This window comes from Mus musculus, chromosome 18 (assembly GCF_000001635.26).
Source record: "Mus musculus strain C57BL/6J chromosome 18, GRCm38.p6 C57BL/6J".
NCBI classification, from domain to species: Eukaryota; Metazoa; Chordata; class Mammalia; order Rodentia; family Muridae; genus Mus; species Mus musculus.
This window is the reverse complement of record NC_000084.6, coordinates 46,618,712-46,646,279: the sequence shown is the minus strand read 5'-3', so window position 1 is coordinate 46,646,279 and position 27,568 is coordinate 46,618,712. Positions and strand designations below refer to the sequence as shown.

General features: G+C 43.8%; 1 long non-coding RNA gene across 2 annotated transcripts; it reads right to left on the bottom strand.

Annotated features, from left to right (window-relative positions):
• Positions 1-4,676: 4,676 nt before the first annotated feature.
• On the bottom strand, positions 4,677-15,604 carry Gm3734. 2 transcript variants are annotated; one of them, XR_877382.2, is made up of 3 exons: positions 14,909-15,604; positions 6,592-6,730; positions 4,677-5,029 (listed from the first exon to the last, which is right to left on the bottom strand). It is a non-coding gene; the product is annotated as a predicted gene 3734 (long non-coding RNA). The 2 variants fall into 2 exon arrangements; XR_877383.2 differs by having other exon boundaries at positions 4,677-4,988.
• Between the last annotated feature and the right edge of the window lie 11,964 nt (positions 15,605-27,568).

The following is a 27,568-nucleotide window of genomic DNA, read 5'->3' as shown; positions in this document are numbered from 1 at the left end:
AACCTAAGGAAGAGGGGTTTACTTCGGCTTATGGTTGGAGGGCACAGTCCAGTCATGGCAGGAAAGACAAGAGCAGCAAGGGAAGTACTCCCTGTGATGTGAGGCAGCTGGTCACAGTTAATCCGCAGTCAGGAAGCAGAGAGGTAGGTGCTGGCCCTCATGCGACTTCTTCTCTTTTTCCTTTTATTCAGTTCAAACCCTAGCCTACAAGAGGATGCTCTCCACATTCGGGGTGGGTCTTTCCTCCTTGGTGGAATCTGTCTGGAAGCATCCTCGAGGATATACCAGAAGTATGTCTCCTCCGTGATTCCAAATCTAGTCATGTTAACATTAAACATTGTCACAGCATCTTGATCTTTTCTGTGTTGTTAAGGTCTGAGTTATTTATAAAGAAATTTTGTGGGGGGTTTTTTACAGTCCTAGGGACTGAAAAATTCAATACCTAAGGACTAAGATCTGATTTTAATTTTAACCTTGTCTCGTGATAACAAATTAATCTGTGAAGGAGGACAGAATACTCATGTCCTAATTATCTCTTTACAAAGCCCCTCCTCACCTCTCAGCATGGCTGATTTTAAGCATGGAGATCTGATTTTAAGGAGATCGCCAAAATTTCCAAGATATAAAGTGGTGTAGAATAGAGAAACTTGTGCTGGCTAGCAGAATCTAGACTTCCATAAATGCTTCATGGATGATGGGCTCTAGAAACAACCAAAGAGAGAGAGAGAGGCTGTGAGGAATATTTGCTGCCCACTGTTGTCCTAAGACTAGAGATGCCACGGCATTCTTCAGACCCACATGGGTAGCTGTCAACTAGGAGTTTAAGTGCTTGCTTATACTGGAGGTAGTATGTCCATGGAAAGCTGGGCCTAGTTGGATTTTGGACCTGTTGTGGGATTGTCCACCAGAGAAGACTACTCAGATACAGGTTTAAGCCAACAAAAAGTCTTTATTAGCCAACCAGAGCACACTTGATGTTGAGGATCTCAGTATACCTCAGAGCCTTTCTCAAGGTAGTCATAGCCCAGGTTGACACAGTTCTGCTAAAACAAATAGCTAGCCAGAAGCAGAACCACAAAAGCCAAAACATCGAGACTAGTACATTTAGGAACTTCCCAGAACTATGGACTTTGATTTTGTTGATCAAATCTTTGTTTACATTTTGGCAGGTGGTGCTATGTGCTGGGGGGTTGTTGTTGCTGGTTTAGGCTTTTGGTTTGTTTTGTGTTTTTGTGTTTTTTTTTTTTTTGTAGTTTGCTGTTTGTTTGTTTGTTTTTGAGGCAGTTTCTCTATAAATGCCCCTGGCTGTCCTACAACTCACTCTGTAGACTAGACTGACCTTAAACTCAGAAGTCCATCTGCCTCTGCCTCCTGAGAACTGGGACTAAAGGCATGTGCCATCACTGTCTGACCTATGTGCTGAGTTTCATAGCCTGAATAGTACTTCTATCATGGAGTCTGCTGTGCTAAGATCTGGGAGCCTATTACAGAACCTGTCACAGTTGTAGTTTTTTTGTCTTGACAGCCATCCTTGACACTCTTTAAAAGACTGCAATGTCATTTCTGGAAAATCACCAGGGACTGTTGCCAACATTAACAAACTCATACCAACAGAGATTGGCTGTAAGAGACACTCCTACCGTACTCTTAAAAGTCCCAAACCATGAGGGCTGGAAAGATGGCTCAGCAGTTAAAGACATTTGCTGCCAAGCCTGAGGACCTGAGTTCACCAAAGAAGAGAGCCAATTCCCACAAGTTGTTCACACACACACACACACACACACACACACACACACACACACACACCACAATACATAAATACAATTTTCAAAAGATTTAAGTCTCATATCTTAAAATTATTGTAGCACAGTGTTCCTTCATAAGATGAATCAGTAATATTGACATCAAGCCAGCATATTTTGCTGTATGTAGAGAAGTCTCAGTGATCTTAAGGAATTTGTCAATCTCCAGGGAGGTCAGGCATGTACCTGTTTTGTTTAATTTTTCATTTTTTTAACTGGGAATGTCCATAGTTTATTTCACTGTGGGTTTATTGGTTGGAGGATGCTCGGTGAAGTCTGACTTACTAAAACAATGATTTCCATAGCTCCCCACCTACATAGACTTATGTTCCAACATACTAGGTAGAAGTGAAACTGTGGGCATTATAGATCCCGGTATACACTGTGCACTCTTCTTATATGTACAGACAAGTGTTTGTGTTGTGTGGCTGTATCTTTGGCAGTTTATAGTGTGACCACCAGATTCGTTTTTATGGTAGATCCTAGTCTTGGCATAGGCTTTTTCCTTTCCTCATTAAGTGAGAACAGAATTCACGTTTTGCTCACAAGAAACGCTTTATGTCTTCTCTTTGCCATGCCCAAGTGGTCAGCATCACTACTCTCACACTTCGGAGCCACTAAGTAAACCAAAGGTTGCCTAAACCTGAGCACTATTAAGGGCAGTCCCAGTGATCTACAGGCCAAGTTGGCTACCCAGTGAATAGAGAGTGAGCCATGCAACAGATACAACTGAGATCCTGGAGAGAAGAGAGAGGGCAGGGCAAGATTTAACTCACCATGCAGTGCAACCCTAAATGAATAAAAGCAATGCCAGGAAGATCATTTATTCTTCATCTACAATGTCACTTAAAGTCACTTACAATTAGTGTGTTTGGGAAAGTCAGGGCTGGCTGGGTGGTGGTGGCGTACACCTATAATCCCAACACTTGGGAGGCAGAGGCAGGTGGATTTCTGAGTTCGAGGCCAGCCTGGTCTACAGAGTGAGTTCCAGGATAGCCAGGGCTATACAGAGAAACCCTGTCTCAAAAAAAAAAACAAAAAAATTCAGGGTTGTCTAATTTCATATAGCTAGTGCCTAGTCTCATATAAGGTCATAGAATCTTTATGTTCTTGCCTCTTTACTATCCCCCAACCTTCTTTGTTATCATCCTGTAGGGGTTAAACGATCCCACCTAAAATTGCTCTTGCTAACACACACAGACACACACAAACAAAAACAAACAAACAAACCAGAGGGCTTCAGAACCCTCTCCCACCACTCTGTACATTTCTTTCTTTCTTTCTCTTTCTTTCTTTCTTTCTTTCTTTCTTTCTTTCTTTCTTTCTTTCTTTCTTTCTTTCTTTCTTTCTTTCTTTCTTCCCTCCCTCCCTCCCTCCCTCCCTCTCCCTCCCTCTCCCTCCCTCCCTCCCTCCCTCCCTCCCTCCCTCCCTCCCTCCCTCCCTCCCTCCCTCCCTCTCTCTCTCTCTCTCTCTCTTTCTTTCTTTCTTTCTTTCTTTCTTTCTTTCGAGACAGGGTTTCTCTGTGTAGCCCTGGTTGTCATGGAACTCACTTTGTAGACCAGGCTGGCCTCGAACTCAGAAATCCACCTGCCTCTGCCTCCCAAGTCCTGGGATTAAAGGCGTGCGCCACCACTGCCCAGCTCACTCTGTACATTTCTAAGCACACTTCACAGATCTAGGCTTCCACTCATCTTCATAGATATGCATGTCTTTCTACTAAGTTCATAATGTATCTTTTCTGCTGGTGATACAGCCAAAGAAGTCAGCACAGCTGAAATCTTGGCTTCCCATCAAGGGAAGAGGGGACACGTCGTGTCTTCTCAACAGTTCCAGGAATTCTGACTCTTGGTGACTTAGTTTGTAATATATGTGTTCATATATGTGTGTGTTCATAAATGTGTATATTGAAATGCCTATTTTAAAATATTCATAATTCACAAGTATTGTCCAGATAAGGCAGTGTTTGAGACTCTTGTCTTTTAGCTTCCCACTTAGGCCCAAGCAACGGTTTAAACAATTTAGGGGAGCAGACCATGTGTTTGAGGGAACTTCAATCTAACTACTTCATCAAGAAGTAATAGGTAAGAGTTGAAAACAGTGGCATGACTGGGAGGCAGACACAGGGACAGAGGAACAGGACAAAGCCTTCAGATGCCCATCGGTCAGAGGTTCCAGTGAGCTGCAAGCACAGCGATGCACGAGGAACGTGCTGGAAGCCTCTGGAGACCCCTAGTGCAAACAGCAGCTCCGCTGTGGACAGAAAGGCCACAGTGGTTGCTCACTGAGTTTTGTGGTCACTGCTTCTTTTTAGACTAAGTCCTTTCATCTTGGGAAAATGTCCTGGATGGAACCTCTTAGTTACATCTTATGTTCTGAGGCATAAATTTTGGTGAAACCTCAGCCTATAAATGGCTCATTTTTCTTGCTTTGAAGTTTCTGTGTGATAGAATTTTGGAAAATCTATTGAAGAGAAGACCAGAGATTACCTCTAAGTACTGGTTTCTATTATCCTTTTGAATCTTGGAATACATGGTGGGAAATCTCAGGTTCTCTTTCCCATTAAAGTTTTCTTATAATAACACAGTTTATAGGAAGTGAAAGTAGCCAAGCGACTCTTGCACATGGTTGTACCAACAATCAATGTCCGACTTGCCTGTCACGTAGGTGTTTACGCTCACACATTGTCCTGTTTCTATTTGTTTTTAAATCAATGACAAATCAACGACAAACTCACATTCTGAGTATCTACTATGCTCAAGTTCTTACATACTGGATATTACCTGGTTCTGTCCCATGAATCCATGGCAAGAACAGTCAGGTACTCGGGGGCTCTGAGCATCATCTTCCTGTGGTGTTTACAGGACTCTTAATTCATCCTTTTTACATTTTTATTTTATGTGTATGGGTGTTTAGCTTCTGTGTGTATCTGTGTACCACTTTTGTGCCTGGTGCTTGCACAGACCAGAAGAGGTTTCAGATTCCCCCCTGGGACTGGAGGTTCACACAGTTGTGAGCCCCTACGAAGATTCTGGGAGTTGAACCTGAGTTGTCTGGAAGGAAGCAAGTGTTCTTGACAGCTGAGTCCTCTTTCCAGCCCCTTTCTTGGCTCTTAGCAGTAGCTTCAGTACTGACATCCTTTCTCCTTGCCATGTCTCTCCATTTGCTTTCTATGTCCAGTGGTACCTCCTGGAGACCGAGATGATAAGAAGACTTTATCTAAGGGAGGTCTGCAAATTAGAAAGTACTATAAGAAAGAAAGGCACACACACCCTTGTGCACATCCTCTCTGCTTCTCCAATGTCTCCATCTGAAAAACAGTCTAGTGGAGTCTGCTCATTGCTGGGTGCCATCCTCTCTCCCAGGAATGGACTGGGTTGTCTGCTAGGGATGGGTCTCCTTCTTTGTCTCCTGAAAAAGAATTGCTTTCTTTTCCTCTTCTTTGTTGTGGTTGCTATCGTTTTAAAGTACAGGGACTCACTATGTAGCCCTACTTGGCCTGGAACTTACTATGTAGACCGGCCTGCCCTCATACTCACAGAGATTTTCTTGCCTCTGCCCCTGCCCTGGCCCCTGCCCCTGCTTCTCTCCTTATTATTGGAATTAGAAGCAGACACCACAATGCCTGCTCTCCTGAACAGATTTTCAAGACAACTTATTTGCTGATAACCTTCTGTTATTTATAAAAGACTCTAATTACCCAGAGACAAATAGTAGCAACGAATCAATCTTCATGTATAAAGGTAGTGGGAAGTTGGCTTTTCCAGCCTTGTTCCTGCCCATTTTTTATATTTACCACAAAACATGATAACAAGAGACATTTACAGACATGTCCCACGTTCCTGACAGACATTTCTGGAGGAGGAGTCACTCTTTTAGACAGGAATATCTCTACAAACAAGTCACCCAGAGGAGCCAACGCTCTGTTTGCATGCCAGAGGAAGGCAGTGCCTGAAGACTTCTGTCTAACCTGCTGGTGCTCCCTCTGAGGGGTCCTGAGAGCCTGTGATACAGCCTTCATCAATGCCATCTTCTGGCATGCATTTCCTCCTCCTGAGGGTAGGCATGGTGGCGGCTTATCCTAGCAGTGAAATTTGTTCAAGGTGATGGATTGCTGCCTCTGATCATTGTTGCTGTATATGGGTCCATCTGGCTGTCTGAGCCACTCTAGATCTGTAGTTGACTGTGAACTAGTAAGTATCCATATAAGGTGCCATGTGGCAAGCATCTAAGGGCAGGGGCTCTCAGTTCTACAACAACCTCTGTGAACCTGGGAGGCTCTAGGTGGGAGTTCAGTTTGGCTGATATTTGGTTCAAAGTGATATGCTGATTTATGGGTATTCTGGGGCTAGAGAATGGATGCAGAGACTCTCTGGACAAGAACAGTAGCTAAGCAGTATTCTGCAGGCTCCCATAGCTTGTTAGGACCGCTGCCACCACCTAGCCCCAACACACCCCTTAGAATCCTTCCATCCGGAGCTCTAAGTTCTGCACAGAACTCCCATTGCCTGGGTGTCTTAGTCAGGGTTCTATTCCTGCACAAACATCATGACCAAGAAGCAAGTTGGGGAGGAAAGGGTTTATTCAGCTTACACTTTCACCTTTCACCAAAGAAAGTCAGGACTGGAACTCAAGCAGGAGCTGATATAGAGGCCATGGAGGGATGTTACTTACTGGCTTGCTTCCCCTGGCTTGCTCAGCTTGCTTTCTTATAGAACCCAGGACTACCAGCCCAGGGATGGCACCACCCACAAGTGGACCTCCCACCCTTGATCACTAATTGAGAAAATACCTTACAGCTGGATCTCATGGAGGCATTTCCTCAAGGGAGGCTCCTTTCTCTGTGATAACTCCAGCTTGTGTCAAGTCGACACACAAAAATGAATCAGTACACTGGGCAGGTATGTTCAGCCTCTATAACACCTAGCATTCTGTAAGATAGCAATATGGATAATCGTCAGAAGCAAGGCCCAGACAAGCAGAGGTCTTGGAGTGCTATGCAAGTCCACCCAGCACGCGTCACTGGAGAGGCTGCAGGACTTGTCTTCTTCAAGTCAGGTCCCGTTCACGTCCAAGACCCTTTCCTATAGACGGTTGACAGATTACAAGCTCCACTGTCGGAGTTACTCCTCTGACGTGAGGTACAGGCTCCTGAAGTCCACATAAATCATACCGTAGTTTCACATTCTCTGGTCCATTAACCCAACAGGCTCCCCATCTATGAAACAAATCTAATGACAGTGCCTAGCTTATAGTGTACATGAGTTAATGTATGTAGATTATATAAATAGTATTTGCATATCAGCGTATGCAATTATCATTGACTTCGGAATCTATAGTCTCATTTATTGCTACAGCATAGACAATGAGCTGGCCTTTGAAAATACAGAGATGGGGACCACAATGACCTTGCAGCTTGGTCCACTTCTAGTTAGCTGAAAGTTACATCCTAAACGGAGAAATCAGGCCAGGAAGTGTGCTCCAGGGCTAGCTAGTAAGCAGACATTCGAGAGCCACATGGAGAATTAAAAAAGCACATTTTAGATAGGAAAAGGCTAAAGCTGTGGGAGAGAAGGGGAGGAGGTGTCACAAAAAGAACGGGTCCCATAGCAGCCTCTGTCTGCTTGGTGTCTCAGGAGTCAATTGGCTTGTAAGAGAAGGGATGACCCACTCTACCTGTCACAGGACATTTACAGGATCCCGTCAGCTACTGCAACAAAAGTAAACTGTATGCACAGTCACCACAGCCGGAGGCAGCAAATGCCTTCGTGGTGGTTGAGAACGTATTAATATTTATGTATGGCTTCGGTAAGACTGCGACTCATTGAAAGTCGGATCTGACTGCTCTCCTTTCAGGGGACTGGTGGGAACTCTAAGGGGGGCGAATGATCCTCATCTTGGGCAGAAGCAGAGTGACGTAAGCACAGTCTGGTCCCTGTTCTCCTGGAACTCTGCTCCTTTTTATGAATGGAACGGGACAGAGCAAAGATTTCTGGGAGCAAAACAAGAAAGTAGGATTCTCCTGCCCTGTATGGAGCGGTTGTTTAAAATTCTTGGAGATTGGCCTAGGCTTCCAAACAAAGATGCTATTCAGAATGAAAGCCTGGGAGTTTCTTCACTAAGCCCCTGTTCGGGATGAAGGTAACATGAGCTTGGGGGGCTTAGCTTGTGCTGTGGTATGGTGGGTGCTGATGTGGTTCAATCTGTGGTTCAACTCACAATTCCTTCTCGCCTCTGAGGATGACTCCAGCAAATGACAAACTACTCCCCATGCATTTGCTAATAATAAATCATTGGACGCTAGTTAACAAAATGAGGTAAGGAGTGGCTAACCGTTCAAAGAGACAGCAGAGCTCATCACACAGTGGCTCGTGTGGGAAGGGACATTTGGACCACTTCTGCAATAGTGTGCTACTGACAGAATTTCAACTAAGAAACAAGAAACTGCTCCTAGACACACTGTGACTATAGCAATGACGTATTTATCCGCCAAGCCCTCTTGCTAGCTAACGAATACATCTTATTTTTTGCTTTTCTGGCTTGAAAGGAAAAAAGAAGAATTCTCTCCCATGCTTCAGCCGAGCACCTTCCTCTGCTGGGCTTGATCAGCAAATGTTTTCCAAGTGGTTGTGGATGTGTTAAGTTCTTGCTTAGGCCTAATCCAGGGATTTCCACCACCGACTGGCACTGTCCTTTAAGGTTTGAGACCTTTATGTGTGAAGCATAACCCTGAGTCAAGTCTGCTGTTCTCGGAAATGGAGGGAACTGAGGCATCACCACGGGTGATGTGTTCAGGGCAGGTGTTGTGGAAGCTAAGCCTTGGTATTTACTGCCCTGAATAGCTTGTTTGACTATCCCTGAATTTAAATACTTAAAAGAACAATATCTCTTGTCTCTAAAATACTACAAATACTTAATTGAGATAATGTGATTGCTTCCTGTTGGTTTTTGTGAAAATAATCAGTTTGTAGTAAGGAAACCCATAGCTACCAACTATTTTGTGTTTTGATTGGAAGGCAGGCGAAGAAGATTGGAAGAGAACTTGCTGTTTAGAAGTGTGTGAACTCGGGAGGGGCAGCTTTTACAATAGGGGAGAGCAGAGGGATGCAGACTGGTTTCTTTGAACTCATCATCTCTCAAAGAGTTAATATTGGCTGTTGACCAGTTATGCTAATGACCGTTACAGAAACAGTGTATCTGTCCCTCCATTCAGTGTCTCTAAGACAGATTATAGAAGGCAGAATAGTAGCCCATCAGTGAGGCAAATGTCCAGGCAAATGTGTGAATGTCTACACTGGAAAAGGGACTTTGAAAATGTAACAAAGATTCTGATATGATGCACTTTCCCTGGAGTATGTTTGTTAAGTCCCTGTTTACCAGAATGAACCTTTAATAGTGGAAGAAAAGAGTCAGGGCAAGATAAGAAAGAGGAAAGATTCAGTATTCGAAAGGAACTCAGACTGGCCAAGAAGGCAGAGGAAAGTGGCCATGAGCCAAAGAATGCTGGCAGCCTCTATCCCCTGTGTGAGGCCCTCAGCCCGTGACTGACAGGGAGCTGAGACCCTCAGCCCGACAGTTGCAGGAATCTGAAACCTGCCAAGCACCTGTGTGAGCAAGGACACGCATTGTGCTGCAGAATGCAATCCACGGAAGACAGACAGAACCTTGATTCCATTCCTCCACTTTTCAAATGTTCACGAAGGAAGGTTCCGAGCCAAGGGCACGAACAACACCCACTCCGAGCTCTCAAAGTATTTATAGAAAGATAATGGGAGAACGGGGAAAAGGGGTTCAGACTCTCAAAACAACGTGTTCTTCCTTAATTCTCTGAACTACTCAACCCCTCCTCTTGCCGACTATTTCAAAACAGTTAGTCATGGTGGAGGTGTGTAATGTTTTGCCAACTCATTGGCATGGATCTAGTGCAAGCAAGCTAGAGAAAGACACTGTTTTCCCAGTCTTGGTCTCTGTGTAGAGAGAGCTCATGACTCTGACTCCCTTCCTGTGGGGCTCTAGCCATTTCATAAGCACACCCCGCTCCCATCAGGCTGCTGCTCCCCAGTGACACAGTGACATCATTTTCCCTCAGAGGTGTGCCTCCGAATCTTCTGGAAGGCTTATTTAAACACAGAGCCCTAGACCAATTTCAGAAGGTCTGATTTAGTCGATGTGGGCTGGGGTCTGAGAAGGCATGTCTTACAAGAACCCAGGTAAAGCCTGCAGTCCACAGCATGCACTCTGAATGTATTTGGTATATTGTTCCCGAGTCACAAGTAAATAAGGCTGATGGACCATGATGGTTAGAAGGAGACAGATATCAGAAAATATGTCACATACTTAAACCATTGGCATTGTACTCTTGGATGCCTGAGCCCTGTGTGTTCTCTCTTCAGATCTCTTCTATATTTTTAAAAAATATATTTTATTCGTTTACTTCTTTTTAATGTATGTGTTTGTGTGTGTGCCTTCAAGAAGTATGTGCACCAAGTACATTCAGCAGCCCATGGAGGTCTGAAGAGGTCATCAGATCCCCTGGAATTAGAGTTATAAGTAGTTACAAATATCATGTGGGAACTCTTAACTGCTGAACCATCTCTCCAGCCATGGCAGCCACCTATGCCCTCCCACAATATCTTCCTTACTTTCCTAATGACATCCTTGAATGCCTTACAAACGCAGGCATGAAGAGATGGATCCATGACTAAGTGCATTGGCTTCTCTTCCAGAGGACCTGAGTTGGATTCCTAGCACCCATTTGATGGCTCACAATCTGCCTGTAACTCAAGTTCTAGGAGAATCAACACTCTCTTTTGGCCTCCTGAGCACAAGGCAGACAGGTGGTACACAGGCAAGATACCTGTACACATTAAAATAAGTTTAAGAAAGGGGAGACAGACAGACAGACAGACAGACAAATAGACAGACAGGATGTCAGGGCATATGTGGTGCTTCCTCAGCCCTAAGTCCAGACAGCGTGAGTGGCCTGATGTCTTTCCCACAGCGTCTTCATAGCCAAAGCACATTTTCAAAGCACTGAAATCTCTCTTTATGCAACTTGGCAAGAGCACAGAGCATGTGCCCAGCTGAGGGACAAGCAAGGGGATTACACAATGTGCTCTAGAGACACTGGGAACCTCACATGATACTTCAGCCTCTCCCCACGTCGGCCTCAGTTAGTCTCCCTTCAGCAAACTCTGTTGTCCTTTGTTTCCCAGCTGCCAACCTGTTGAGGGTTTAAGGCCACAAAGCATCCTGGGGTTTATTCACAGTCAACTCCTAAGGACTCAGTGCCCAGCCTCCAGGCACTGTCCTTCCAAAGACCTCTGAGTTGAGTGGGAAAAGCCAGGATCCCAGACAAGTAACCTTGAACTCCCACGACGAGTCCTTGTGAACGTTACATCTGTGTAATTGACTGTATTGGCTTAAGTTACTGCTTTTAAGACTCAGAGAGGTAAAATAGAATGTCATCTACTGTTTGGGAAACTCCAGCTGAAGTTCCAGTGTGTGTGTGTGTGTGTGTGTGTTTTCTCAACTGTCAGAAAGAGCTAAGGGTCTTAAGTGAAGACCCTGGGGAAGCACACCATGCTGGTTAAGAGGAAAACCATCCACTGCTTGTAGAGGTCAGTGCTTGCTTAGGTGTTCTCCTTAGACAAAAGAGACACCTTGCCTCAAAATGGAAAGCAAGGTTGATACCTGAGATTGTCTTATGACTTGCCTACATGTGCCTGGGCATACATGCATCTGTACTCATACACATGAGCATGCATGCACACACCAAAAGCAGATCAAAAAGGAAGGCCAGGTGTGGTGATGTGTGCTTCTGATCCCAGCACTGGGGAGGAAGAGATCAATGGATGCCTAGAGCTCACTGGCCAGCTAGCCTACTCTAATCATCGAGCTCCAGGCCAAATTGGAGAGCCTGTATCAAAGAACGAGACGGGACAGTTTGTGATGAATGAAATCTGAGCCTGATCTCTAGCCTCCACACACACGCACACACACACACACACACACACACACACACACACACACATATGCTCACACATGCACTCACACGTGTGCACACACACGAACCTGAGCATATACACATTAAATAAAAATAAATACATTGTAACAAAAGTGCAAAGGAAGGCAAAGCGAACAACCCACCTGGGGCTGTGATACATACAAGGCAAGCAGGCAGGCATGGTGATAAATACAAGCTCTGGGCTTAACAAACCACTGCTAATTGTCTTGATTTATGTCCAACACTTTGGGCCCTTGAGATCTAATAAGGGTCCCATAAGGTCAAATGAATGGATTTGGTGCTTAAATGGTGTCTTAGTTAGGGTTTCTATTGCTGCAATGAAGCACCACGACCAAAATGCAAATTGGGGAGGAAAGGATTTATTAAACTCGTATGTGGCTGTTCATCATTGAAGGTCAGGACAGGAACTCAAACAAGGCAGGAACCTAGAGACAGGAGCTGATGCAGAGGCCATGGAGGGGAACTACTTATTGGCTTGCTTACCATGGTGTCTCACCACCAGCCCACAGATGATACCACCCACAATGGTCTGGGACTTCCCCCATCAATCACTAATTAAGAAAATGCCTTATAGCTGGATCTTATGGAGGCATTTTCTCAATTGAGGTTCTCTCCTCTCAGATAACTCTAGCTGTGTCAATATGACGTAAGACTAGCCAGCACAAATGGTCTCTTCGTTACTGATCTATTGCTGTAATGAAACATGCTGGCCAAGGCAACTTACAAAGGGAAGCATTTAACTGGGGGCTTGCTTACGGTTTTGGAGAGCTAGTCCATGATCATCATTGTAAGGAGCATGATGACAGGAGTGCCAGCATGGCACTGAAGCAGTTGCTGAGAGCGTACATCCTGATTCACAGGTAAGAAGAAAGTGATCAAGACTGGGGTCTGGTGTGGACTTGTGAAATCTCAAAGCCCACCCCCCACCCCCCAGTGATACACTTCCTTCAACAAGGACACAATTCAAACATGTGAGCCAATGGGGCCATTCTCATTGAAACCACCACAAATGGGTTGACTTAATGACTATGAGTCAAATATGTATGGAAATTCTATAAGTGGGGAGCTAGGTTGGAATCAAGACCTGAATTTTGTAGTCTTAAGGCAGAATTTCTTTGCTTTTAATACCTGCAACCTATTAAATAGGCCTTCCCGCACCATCAAGGGTAATCTCTATCTAGTCAGATGACTGTAAATGTTAACTTCTGAGAATGGTTGACTTTGTGAACTTGACACAATGTGGAATCTTCTGGGAAAAGAGTCTCAGTGAGAGACTGTCTAGGTTGACCTGTGGCCAATGCCTGGGAAGGATTTTCTTTCTTGGGTTACTTAAGGTAAGGAGATCTACCCTGAATTTGGGCAGCATCATTTCATGTGCTGGCCCAGGACTGAATAAAAAGCAGAAAGATAGCTGGACTCTGAATGTATGAACTGATTGATTGTCCTGTCCTGGCTGCCTGTGGGTTTACAGCAGTTCTCCCAAGCTCCTGACACCATGACTTCCCCCACAATGTTGGACTGTAATCTAGAACTATAAACTAAAATAAGCCCTTTCTCCTTTAAGATGCTTTTCTTAGTCTATTTTGTATTGTTTGTTTTGTTTTGTTTTGTTTTGTTTTGTTTTAATTGAGACAGGGTATCACTGGATATATCTGGCTGGTCCCGAACTCACTATGTACATCAAATTGGCCTCAGATTCACAGTGATCCCCCTGCCGGTGTTTTCTAAGTACTGTCTTAGAAACACTGAATGGAGGAACAGATACACTGTTTCTGTAACGGTCATTAGCATGACTGGTCAACAGCCAATATTAACTCTTTGAGAGATGATGAGTTCAAAGAAATCAGTCTGCATCCCTCTGCTCTCCCCTATTGTAAAAGCTGCCCCTCCCACATTCACACACTTCTAAACAGCAAGTTCTCTTCCAATCTCCTTCACCTGTCTTCCAATAGAATCACAATAAAAATAGTTGGTAGCCAAGGAGCTAAAGGGAACTGCAACCCTATAGGTGGAACAACAATATGAACTAACCAGTGCCCCGGAGCTCTTGTCTCTAGCTGCAAATGTAGGCATCTTTTTGCAAAAGATGGCCTAGTCGGCCATCACTGCAAAGAGAGGCCCATTGGACTTGCAAACTTTATATGCCCCAGTACAGGGGAACCCCAGGGCCAAAAAGGGGGAGTGGGTGGGTAGGGGATTGGTGGGGTGGGTATGGGGGACTTTTGGGATAGCATTGAAAATGTAAACGAGGAAAATACCTAATTAAAAATAAATAAATAAAAAAGAATAGTTGGTAGCTATGGGTTTCTCTACTACAAACTGAATATCTTCATATAAACCAACAGAAAACAATCACATTCTCTCAATTAAGTATTTGTCCCTAGAAGTCCATCCCCTCCCGTCATGCAAAACACAATAATCCTATCTCAAAACACAACTGAGTCAACTCTAAGAACTAAAGTCCCAAGCTGCATGTAACTATTACCTAAGTAAAACTGGGTGGGGCTCTATGAGAGCTTGGGTTCCATGGGAACCATGGGGGTGTGTGGCTGCAATCAGTGTACACCTTTAATCCTAGCACTCAGCAGAGGCAGAGGCAGAGAGGCAGAGGCAGAGAGGCAGAGGCACAGGCAGAGAGGCAGAGGCAGAGGCAGAGGCAGAGAGGCAGAGAGGCAGAGAGGCAGAGAGGCAGAGGCAGAGAGGCAGAGGCAGAGGCAGAGAGGCAGAGAGGCAGAGAGGCAGAGAGGCAGAGAGGCAGAGGCAGAGGCAGAGGCAGAGGCAGAGGCAGAGGCAGAGGCAGAGGCAGAGGCAGAGGCAGAGGCAGAGGCAGAGGCAGAGGCAGAGGCAGAGGCAGAGGCAGAGGCAGAGGCAGAGGCAGAGGCAGAGGCAGATCTCTGATTTTGAGGCCAACTTAGTCTACTTAGGGAGTTCCAGGACACCCAATGCTAGGGACAGAGAAACCCTGTTTTGAAAGACCAAACAACCAAAAAGACTCCATGTGAAACAAAATTCCTCTAACAATCTGTGACTAAGTGAAACCAAGCAAGTTACACACAGTAAGACAGTGACAGATCAGACCCACCTTGCTTGTCACATCCAGTAGTACAGTGTCTTAGTTAGGGTTTCCATTGCTGTGAAGAGACACCATAACCAAGGCAACTCTTACAAAACACAACATTTAGTTGGGGCTGGCTTATGGGTTCTTAGGTTCAGTCTATTATCATCATGGTGGGCAGCATGGAGGTGTCCAGGCTGGCATGGTGCTGGAGAAGTTCCGCATCTTCATCCAAAGGAAGCCAGGAGCAGACTGTGTCCAGGCAGCTCGGAGCAGGGCCTCATTGCCCACTCCCACAGTGACACACTTCCTCCAACAAGGCCACAACTATACCAACAAAACCTCCTAATACTGCCACTTCCTGGCCAAGAATATTCAAACCATCACAGTGACCCACCTTGGTAGTAATATCAAAGGTGGTATTACAGCTGCAAAGACCGACACTCAAATATATGAGCCTTATGGAAGCCATTCAAGCCTCCACTCTGGTGTTTACTATTCTAAACATTCTGTTTATAACTTTCAGGTGGGTGGGGTTGCTGTTTCATAGTTAACTATTTTTGGATTAAAGTGTTGATGTTTGAATGTAGTGTTTTCTCAGCCTTTGCCTCAACCTCTGCTCTTCTTTCTTGTACTTGCCTAAATCTACTGGTGATGTTTTCCTCTGTGTTTCTAACTGATTGACCAATGTGGTCCTTTCCAGCATTTAGCTTCGCTTTGTTGTTAATCTCAAGTTCTTTGATGAATTCTCTTTCTTTTTGTTGGCTTTTTTTTTTCATCAATATTACTGATTTTCCCATCCATTTTGTTGACTTTTCTCTGCCTTCTTTGTCTGGGTCATGGATTGATTTCTTCACTTGATTCATTTGGTTGCGTTTATTCGAGTTCCACCGATCATTTTTGCTAGTAAATTTCCCAGATCTTCAGTTGGCGTTTTACCCATTTCAGTGCCTTTGAATTCTGTAACTGAGGGTTTGTGATCACCGGGACATCTCTTCCAGTTTTGCAGAGAAGGGTCTTCTACATCTGGTCGGCTTACCTCACAACAGCTTGGGATTGCAAACCTCTATGAGGAGAGTGTCGATGTCTATGTAGCTGGAATCACTCTGCCTGACTTTCTTCTGTTTCTGTGCTTTGCCCTTCTGTTTCCCTGAACTTTTCAGGTGTCCTAGCATTCCTCTTGTGGATGTCAAAAGTTTCCTTTATCTTTCTCTGTGTACAATAGAGTCTGCTTCTTCTTATCCTCACCACTTCTTCATCAGATCACAGAGAGGCAGCCTCTGATCCATCACCTAACCCCTAACTCTCTCACATAAACATCTGCTTTCAGATGACTGGGAGGGGGGTGATGGTGCTTTTCTTCCTTTGTGGTTGTCTTAGTCAACTGGTAGAAACACACACACACACACAAACACACACAGGGTTTATGAAAGTGGCTTACAGGCTGTGATCTGACTATTCCCACAATGGCTGTCTCTCAACATAAGGAAGAATCCAGCAGCTTCTAAGCCCAAAGCTGGATGTCTCAGTGGTCCTCAGTATAAGCTGAAATCCCAGAGAAGTAGGTTCTAATGCCAGTGAAGGAATGAACTTGCCAGGGAGAGCAAGAGTTCCTTCTACCACACCCTTCATATAGGCTCCCACCAGAAGGTACGGCCCAAATTAAGGTGCGTCTTCACACCTCAAATGATCCAATGAAGAAAAAGACCTCAAAGGTGTAGGTGGCATCTTGAGTTTTAGGTCATTTCAGATGTAGTCAAGTTGAGAGCAAAGAATAGCCATCACAGTGGTTAAGCCATTATCTAACTTGGAGAGAGAGACTGTGTGTGTTTGTCTCTTTGGAAACATTTGCTAGGTGGTGTAGCACAGCCAGCTAATGTGTGCTCACCAACTAGGTCAGGACACTTGTGACCTTTGCTGTTTGGTCCCGTGTTTATTTGTCATAACTCTTTCCAACCAACTTGCTTTGGAGCACGATAAAATTGAGCAGAAGAGCTTTTTGAGGTCACGCCTTGTCCTTTCAACATGATCCACGTAATTGAGTTCTGCTCTTGGTGGCAACGCAATGGGACATAGTGAGCCCTGATGCCAAGCTGTCCTGTGTTCTTCCTGTGTAGTCAAGGTTTTCCAAGGAAACAAAACCAATAGGACTGTGTGTGAGGGAGGTGTTAAAGAATCGGCTCATGAGACTGTGGGCTCTGCAAGTCCTGATTCTGCAGGGCAGAGCAGGATATATCTTCAAGGAAGAGTTCAGATAACTGTGTTGAGTTTAAGGACAGTCCAGAGATTGAATCCCCCTCTATTGCTAGAGAGGACCCGGGTTCCTTTTTCTTTCTCTTAAAGCTTTGAGTTTGTTAAATGAGGCAAACCTAAATTATGGGGGCAATTAGCCATTACACTCTCTCATTCCAGTGAGCCCTCTGCAGTTTTGAATGTTGCCTGGGCTGTCCAAGTACTGCCTGTGAGGTAAACCCAGGAATGTCTGTGTGGGTAGTTTGATTGCACAGACCTATTGTCTTAGTTAGGGCTTCCATTGCTGTGAAGAGACACCATGACCAGGGCACCTTTTAAACAGGACAACATTTGAATGGGGTTGACTTACAGGTTCTGAGGTTCAATCCATTAGTATCATAACAGGAATCGCAGCAGCAGCAAGGCATGCATGATGCTGCAGAAGCTGAGATGTCTACATCTTGATCTGAAGACCTCCAGAAGAAGACTGGCATCTAGGAGGAAGCTCTCTCAAAGCCCACTTACACAGTGACACACTTCATTCAACAAGGCCACACCTACTCCAGCAAAGGCCACGCCTCCTAATGGGACCACTCCCTGGACCAAGCATATTGAAATTACCACACCCACGAATGGGAACATAATTCTTCTCTGAGCACTGGTACTTTTCCCAAGACCGTAACAATTTACTAGACAGATGAGACCTCTCAAGGCTTATGTTCCAGTAGGAGAGTGTTTAAAAGTCAACAGAACAAAATCAGCTATGTGCCACAGAAGAGGAAAAAAAATAAAAAGGAAAGAAGGGAGCCTTTAAGCCAGGCCTTTGAGAGCACACACATTATTGACAAATTCTGAGTTAATAAATTTCTACTTCCTAAGAAATAATAAAAAAAATTTTTTAGAATCAATTCTTAGGATAATTGTTATGATTTTCTCTTTTATTCTGAGATGGTCCTGTGTTATCTTGATTTTCTTATATTTCTCTTTTTTGCTTCGGGTGTGTGTGTGTGTGTGTATTCCTAGTGTCAAAGGAAGCCAGAAGAGGACATTAGATTCCCTGAAACTGGAGTTACAGACAGTTGCAAGGGGCCCGTGGGTGCTGGGAAGAAAACCTGGGTCCTCCGAAAGAGCAGCAGGCATTCTTAACTGCTTTGCCAACTCTCCAGCCCAAGTATTTAATTTTTTCTTAAATGATACCAACAAGAATTCTTGTATAAAATGCACAGTTATATGCCCTGAATTTTAATGTATCTAACAGAAAAATATAAACTAGAAAAACCCTAGAAAATTATAATAAGCCATTACAACATTTTCTGGCCTTGAGTTGAAAACACAAAATTATTTCATGCATAAAAAAAAAAAAACAGTGATATTGATTCTGTGTGTAGAATCTCCAAATTGCCTGGAAACCTAATCAAAACAACTGGTAACAGGTACTTTTTTTTTTTGACACTTTGAGGTTTGTTTTAAAGTATACATCACGATATGATTCATAAGGATTATGTCATACCAAACTGGGACACTGCACACACGGGGTGACAGGTACCTTAATGATCCGTTTTCCCTCTCTTACACTCTGAAGACACACTCACTTCTACCCACTCATAGCCCCAGCCACTCGGAACAAACACATTCTCTAATCAATAGCTTCCCTTGGAAGAATCCCACTTTTGCCTTGAGAACACTTATTCTCTATTAGCTTATAATTAAGTTGACTTTTTAAGGTTTCGAGCAGGAATTACCCAAGATAAAGCGGGTCTGATACAGCCAAGCCTATCGTCAGAAGCACGAGTGAGCAAATAAACAGTGGGTCTTGGCATTAGGAGTCCTGGACACTAAGTGTGGGTGACACATAAAGTCCATGTGTAGCTCAGCATCTGGTTTGAGTCCTGCAGCACTTGGCTTTTAGTTAAAAATAGATGTAGCACTACCAAAACTCTCCCAGAGAGATTAATGTGGCTAGAGTGACTCGGATGGAAGCAACAGCAAGAAGTCTTGACACAACACCTGTTTTATTTTATCATCACACTTAAGCATGGAGCCTAGTACTGCAGAACCTGCTAGGAGCCAAACAATATAAAATATAAGGCTCCTTTTTCTTTTCAGAGGACGCTAACAACTCTTGCATCATCCTGACTTTTTAAAAACATTTATGAAAATGACATATGTGTATTGTTCTGAGTATGTTTCTTAAACAAATACTGGTCACAGTCATATAAAGCTACAGAGGAAGTTCCATTTGTCAAATGTGGGAAAGTCTGAGTTCGGACGAGATGTGTTTATCCCCTTTTCTACAAGCTCATCTGCACCCAAAAACTTAGTGAGTCTAGGATGGCAGGAGCTAGAGCTTTGGCTCCTATCACTAGAACCCTTTCCCGTAGGTGGGGAAAGTCTTAGCTAATTTCCTATAGCTATGATGAAATGCCATGACTAAGAATATATAGAAAGAACTATTTATTGGGAGCTGACTTATATTTTCAGAGGGTGGGACCATGACCGGCATGGTGGGAGACTTGCAGCAGGTAAGCAAGCATGGGAGTACAGCTGTAGCTGAGAGCATAATCATTGAGACAACAACCAAGAGGCAGAGGGAGAAAGCCAACTGGAATAGTGTTGACTTTTCTAACCTCAAAACCCACCTCTGGAGACATGCCTCCTCCAGTAAGGCCACACCTCCTAATCCTTCCCAAACAGTTCCATCAACTGAGGACCACACATTCAAACATACGAGCCTGTGGGGACCATTCCCACCCAAACCACCACTGGGGTCTTCCTTTTAATTATAAGTTTCCCTTATTTCACCAGGTCCTACTTCCTTGGTGGAAGCTGCCAGGAGGCCTTAAGCTACACAATCAACAATACTGCACTATGTGTATAATAGGGTCAAGAGACTGGTTTGTTCTGGTGCTGCTGTGACAAGCAGTGTAACTCTTTATCTTTCAGAACTCTTATTTCATCCTCGCTACCACCTTTAACATGCTGTCACTTGGGCTGCCAAAGAGGTGAGGATTAGAAGCGATCACAGAATATAAATGTTGTCAAGGTTACTTTTATGTGTCAGGATTATAAGGAGGAAGCCCTTAAAGGTGGTGAATCACCCACAGAGTCTGAGAGCACTCCTGCAAAACTTTAGCATTAGAATTGATAAACAGAATAAAGAAGTTCTCTCCTCGGTACAGATGGGTATCATCCAGTCTGTCAAGGGCCTGAATTGTCTCTCTGCTTAAATCATAGTACTCTCTAATGATTAAAAACCACTCAATATATAAGGACTAGGAGATTACTTTAACATAGCAAAAGGCTCATATGAAAAACTACAAAAGCAGCAGGAGGGGGGATGGGATGTGGGAAGGAAGTCGGGGAAGGGAATAACATTTGAAATGTAAATAAATAAAATATCCAATTTAAGAAAAACTACAAAAACACATTGAGTGGTGTCAGACTGGCATCTTTTCTTCTATTGACACTTCAGTAGAGTACTTAAAACTCTAGGCAAACTAATTTGGCATGAAAAACAAATAAAAGGCTCTAAATTAGGAAGAGAGAAGCAGACAGCTCTTTGCACAAATGATGTGACCCTATAGATATAAACATTAAAGATTTCCCATAATCCAAAAGTAATGATGAATTCCTTAAAATCACAGGACACAAATAAAACCCACAAAACTCAGTCACATTCTGCCTGCTGGCAGTGAGCAATCCGTGGTGGAATTTACAAAACAATTTCATCCATGATAGCATCAGAAGGAATGAAGCCTGAGGTTGAGATACATCTGTATCTCCCAGTGCTTGGGAGGCTGAAGAAGGGAGAGTCCAAGCTTGAGGCCAGTGTAGGCTGCATAGTGAGAGCCTGCCTCTCAACACACACACACACACACACATGCACACACACGCACATGCACACGCACATGCACACGTGCACAAATGTGCTATCACAGAGGTCAGTTGACAACTCAGGAGAAAAATACGTGTGTAAATGGTTAAGTGATTTTGGTAACCATACCAAGTCACTCAATACTAGAAAATGATCCTTAGAGCAAATGGGGCAGAGAAAACTCGATATCCCCATTCAAAACAATAAAACTGGGCCCTTAACCAAACACAACATGCAAAAGTAATTAACTTAAAATGGACCAAAGAAAGACTTAATTTAAAAACTCTTGGAAGCAAACACTGGATTGGATTTGGCAATGGTTTCTTAGATGTGATAGAAAGCACACAGAAAATAAAAGAAAAAAATGGTAAAATAATGCTTTTTATACATTTTAACATTTTGTACATCAAAAATAATACTGGCCAGGTTTAAATAAGAGAGAGAAAGTCACAATAGCAGATACTTGCAAATTATATATCTGATAGGAATTGATATTCAAAATATGTAGAGAATGCTTAAAACTCAACAACAGGAGAACAAAGGATCCAATAAAACTGGACAAAGGACTTGAATGGAAAGCTATCAAAAGATGTACAAATGGGCAATAAAAACATGAAGATATGCTCAGAGGCTCAAAAAGTCACTTGGGAAATGTTACTGAAAATGCTACTCTACACCATACTATCCCATGTAAGATGGCCACTATCAAAACAAACAACAACAAACTCCGAAAGTGGCACGCATTGGTAAGGAGGGAAATATTTACACGTAAGTGGTACAGACCACAAAGCGATAGGGCCACTACTGTAATATGTAAGGCAGTTCCTAAGGACAACACAGAATTACTGGATGTATTAGCACGCTGCTTATTGCTATTAAAAGAACGGGAGAAATGAACTTACAAAAGAAATGCTTCATTCAACTCATTATTCTGGAAGATCTAATCCAAGATCAGGTTCTCACATCGCTTTGGGCCTCTGGTGGGTGTGATCCATGGTGGGGAGCAAACTGTTCACCTCATAACCAGGGAACAAAAGAAAAGAGCAAGAGGCAAAAGTCCCAGTGACCTAAAGACTCGTACCAGGCCTCGTCTCCAAAAGGACCCATCACCTATGGAGTGGTTTGAATGAGAACTGCTCCCCTCCTCCAGTCTTTGGCATTGATAACTTGGTTCCCAGTGGTGCTGTTTGTAGAAGCTTAAAGGGTATAGTCTTATTGGGAGAAGTATGTCAGTGGGGTCAGGCTTTGAGACTAATAGTCTCTCACCATTTCCAGGTGACTCCTTTTGCTTTGTACCTGTGGTTCAAGATGTGAGTTCGCAGCTTCCTGCCACCTTGCCTGCTGCCTGCTGTCATGCTGCCCGCTGCCCTCTGCCCTCTGCCTGCTGTCATGCTGCCCGCTGCCATGCTGCCCTCTGTCCACTGCCCGCTGCCTGCTTTCATGCTTCCTTACCACTGGAGACTCCAATCCTCTGGAACCAAAAGCCAAAATAAAGTCCCTTCTATAAGTTGCCTTGATCATAGTGTTGTATCACAGCAACAGAAAACTAATATACTCTCTGTGATGTGTATTTCCAGTTGTTAACTTGACTGTATCTGGAATGAATTACAATCCAGAAATGGAGGGCATACCCATGACCCGGGTCTTGAGGCTGGAAGACATACACCCTTAATCCAGATCTTGAAGCACACCTTTCGTCTGAGCCATACCTTCTGCTGGAGTCCTACATGAGGACAATGGAAGAACGAAGGGTTCTCCTTCACCTCCTTGCACTCACTTGCAAGCCCATCTGTCGGAGCCTACTTCTTCAGCATTTCAGCTTATACAGAAGACCAGCTGAACTACCCAGGCTTGTGGAACTGAGCAACTACTAGATTCTTGGACTTACCATTTACAGCTGGGCATTGTTGGGTTAGTTGGACTACAGCCTGTATATTCATTCCATAAATTCTGTGACTCTAAAGAGCCCTGACTGATGAAGAACCTCTCAATAGAACTACCCTCAGAAACAAGCCTTTAACACATGGACCTGGGGAGGGATGTTATGGAAACCATAGAACCATTCGATCTGGGTAGTCCACTTCTGGATGTATTTGAAAGACTCAAAGAGGCTCACAAAGGGTTTCACACTCAGGAGCATAGCATCGCTATTCACAGTAGATAATGAACTGACTATCCCAGCCACCCATCTACAAACAAGGAAACAAAGCATGAAGCACCTGCAATGTAATATCAGTTAGTGTTAAAAGGGAAAGGTATTCTGGTATGTTCTACAACGTGCCTGAATCTTGGGACATTACAAGCCAATCACAAATGGATAAATCTGTATGGTTCTATTTATGGACAAGAGCTGAGATAGTTCACCTGAATCCCACAACGGACTGGTAGCATCTAGGATCTTTAATGTAAACAATCAGACTGCAACACAATTAGAACATGGAAAACAGACATGAGTGGACATTTCACTGGGGAGGAGGGATCTCCAAATGAAAGCTATCACAGGAACATTCAGGATCACTAGCCTTAATAAAAAAAAAATAGAAATTAAAATCACGGTCACGTGTCATCACATGCCTACCAGAATGGCCAGAATAAAGAACGGTAAAAAGGCTGAATGGATGTGGAAATTGGACCCGCTGCTGTTTCCAGGAATAGAAAAAAATCATCCAACCACACTGAAAAATATTTTGATAATTTTCTATAAAATTAAAATTTATGAACCAGTGGTGGTACTCTTGGGCGTTTTACTCAGAAAGAATGGCAACTTATGCTTACACATACAAAAAATAAGCATGCATTAACATTCTTTCTTCTTAAGAGTCAGGGAACTGGATGTGTGGAAAGTTAAATGAACCGTGGTGTATTTATGCCAGGGAGTTCTATGCATCCACAAAACCACTTGGACGACTCCATAAAATTACAGCATGAAGAAGGGCCAACCAAACCCCAAATACTATCCATCACGTACTTCCACTTACATAACATGTTTTAAATGACTGGGTTTTAGGAATGAAAGACAGAGTAGTCATTGAGGATAGGGAGGGACTCGGGAGAGGAAAAATATTTGGTGGGATGAGGGGTACAAAACTTTCCTGTGCCTGGCTCAAGCTTTGCTCGGCACTGGGACCCCTGAAGACTCTGGAACCTTTATGAGGTGCTGGGTAACCCCAGGGAGGCCAATGCTGCCTTGTGATTCATTTTAGGACCTCCAGAGCAGAAAAGAGGTTGGGACTGTTGTTCTCTGCAGCATCTATCTTTGAAGGTTCTTTGAATTCCCAAATATTGCCAGAGAAAATGTAAAAGAGGCTGCACTTAACAGCCTTGCTCTTGTATGCAGTTAGCATCCAGTAACCATTAGCACTGGCAGGTAAGCAGAGCAATCAGACGCCCTCTACCTGATTGTATCTAAGTACCCAAGCAAGTTCCTCAGCCGCCACTAAAAGCCAAGCAGAGGAGTAACGGCTTTCTGGCCATCCACCCTTCAGTGCTACTGATGAAGTCCAGACATGATCTTCATGAGTCTAGAGATTTGCAATCTTGGTTTCGCCCTCCACACAACTGTGTTCCGTTTTCCACAGTTGTCACCACTCTGAGACTCTCTGGAGGCCGCTGCTGAGGATACAGGAAATGCTCTTCCTGAAAGGCCACCGGCTACTTGACCCTGGACTCGTGTGTTTACACAATCCCAAGAGTAGCTAATAAAGCACACTGCTGCCCACTTATACATTGATGCTGTTTCATTTCTGCCCACATAGATTTAACCTCTGTTCCCTTTGCAGAAAAGAAAGAATATTTTCTCTCCTCCACCCCACTGCGTTAACATTTCAATTGTTCCCACTGAGAGATCACAGCGGGGGGGGGGGGGGGGGAGGCAAAGTAACTCAGGCCCTGTAGCTCCCACCCTCCTACCGTCTGGGCTCTCACCCTCCCACCGTCTGGGCTGAGAGGTGGGAGGATGAGAATCCTCTTTCCTCTCTAATCTGTATTTGACTGGAACTTTTGAGTGGTTGCCAGGCAACAGAAAACGTGAAAATCAGAGGAGGTGGCAGTCCCTTATGCCCCTCCCACTCCTTGGATAAAAGATACCCAGGACTTAAGATTTAAAAAAAAAAAAAAAAATCTATACAGAAACCCTGTCTCGAAAAAACTAAAAAATAAAATTAAAATAAAAAAAATCTAAAATTTAAAGCCTGATTTAAAATTCTAAAATCAATATCATACTGCTGTTCTATTTAGTTCTATTCATTTATTCATCTACCTTTTTATTTTTTTAGTCTTACTATGTAACTCTGGCTGGCCTGTTTTATGCAATGATTAAACACTTGGCTCGTGGCTTTCTTTGAAAACAAGTATTACTGGCTTATTTCCTGGGATAATACATGTGTTTACACATACATACCATTTTGCTTGTTGGTTTTAGAGAGTCTCAGACCAGCTAAACTGCCTCAACCAACCTGGGCATGGTAGCTGCTTCTTAGAATTAAAGTATCGGGGACTGGAGAGATGGCTCAGCAGTTAAGAGCAATGGCTGCTCTTTCAGAAGGTCCTGAGTTCAATTCCCAGCAAGCACACGGTGGCTCACAACCATCTATAATGGGATCTAATACCCTCTTAAGGTGTCTCTGAAGACAGCTATTGTGCACTCATGCACATAAAATAAACCAATCTTAAAAAAAAAAAAAAAAAAAAAGAAGGCCGGGCGTGGTGGCGCACGCCTTTAATCCCAGCACTCGGGAGGCAGAGGCAGGCGGATTTCTGAGTTCGAGGCCAGCCTGGTCTACAAAGTGAGTTCCAGGACAGCCAGGGCTATACAGAGAAACCCTGTCTCGCAAAACCCAAAAAAAAAAAAAAAAAAAAAAAAAAAAATTAAAGTACCAGGTGGTCAAGAGAACAAACAGTCAACTAGATATGGAAAACGAAAACGTTTCTGTCTCCGGCTCCAAATGTCCAGACATAACAGTAAAGCAAGGTATCCCACTGTAGAAGTGAAAGAGTAACTGCAGTGAAGCACAGACTGAGTTTTTTCAGAAGGTTAGAAGCCAGAAAGAGCCATATTCTAAATGCACCCAATGGGATCCCCGAGGACAGGCACGGGCCCCAGACATGCTGCCCACTCATGTGTATGTAATGGGGTTGCTGACGAAAGGCACAGGGCCCAGACATGCTGTATACCATAGCTGCTGCAGGAGGACCCAGAGGCAGCTAGCAAAGTGATTTTTCCAGGGATGGGAAGAAGGGGAGTCAAACTAGCACTGACTTCTAAGTATTTTTCCCCACTGCAGTAAATAAGAGGTAAACAACAGTAGTGTTCCCAGATATAAGAAAAAAAGCAGAAAGCCGGGCAGTGGTGGCGCACGCCTGTAATCCCAGCACTCGGGAGGCTTGGGAGGCAGAGGCAGGTGGATTTCTGAGTTCAAGGCCAGCCTGGTCTACAGAGTGAGTTCCAGGACAGCCAGGGCTATACAGAGAGAAGCCCCATCTCGAAAAACCAAAAGAAAAAAGAAAAGAGAGTCTTGGGCTATATGATCTGCATAGGACCGGAAAGCTGGTGATACCCTGAAGTTGGAGGAACAGCCCTGGCTGTCCTGGAACTCACTCTGTAGACCAGGCTGGCCTCGAACTCAGAAATCTGCCTACCTCTGCCTCCCAAGTGCTGGGACTAAAGGCGTGCGCCACCATGCCCGGCTGGATTAGATGCTCTTAAAGATACATAACCAAGGGTTTTCAAACATCAAAAAATGTTGAAATCCAAGAGAAAATCCAAACAGCAGAATTATTATCCTCCAGAATCAATGTCTTGGAGCAGAGAAGCATTTAGAACTACTATTACGATTTGTGAATAATATTCAACAAGTCCTCGGGGAAATGCAAAAGCAGAAGAAAAATAAAAACGGACTGGTGAGATGGCTCAGTGGGTAAGAGCACCCGACTGCTCTTCCGAAGGTCCAGAGTTCAAATCCCAGCAACCACATGGTGGCTCATAACCATCCGTAACAAGATCTGACTCCCTCTTCTGGTGTGTCTGAAGACAGCTACAGTGTACTTACATATAATAATAAATAAATCTTAAAAAAAAAAAAAGAAACAACCAATCAATGTATCAGTAATAAAAAAAAAAAAAGAAAAAAAGAAAAATAAAAACAAGGTAAGTAATTGGGAAAATATTTATACTCTTGTAGACTAATAGAAACGAATATTCTGAAAATATTCATAAGTGGTAACCAAAGGGAAGGGAAGGAAAAATTAAGCAGAAAACAAGCAAAGACCAAACTATAAATATAATTCATGGGAGGGGAACTTAATCTAATTGACTCAACTCTCACGCATCTCTTTCCCACCTCACTACTAAGGAGTTAATGGGAAGTCAGCCTATTCCTGGGGAAACTGGAGACCGGTCAGAGCCCACACTGAGCCTCAGGGAGCCTGGGCTGCCAGAGATGATCCACAGTGAGCACAGAGGCTTCGAGAACACACGTCTCTGACCAAAAGTCACAGGCAAAACAAGGTACAGACTGGTCTTAACTTCAAATTCTGTTTCCCTCAGAACAGTATTTTTGTTGGGTCTTGGTTTTGTTTGTTTG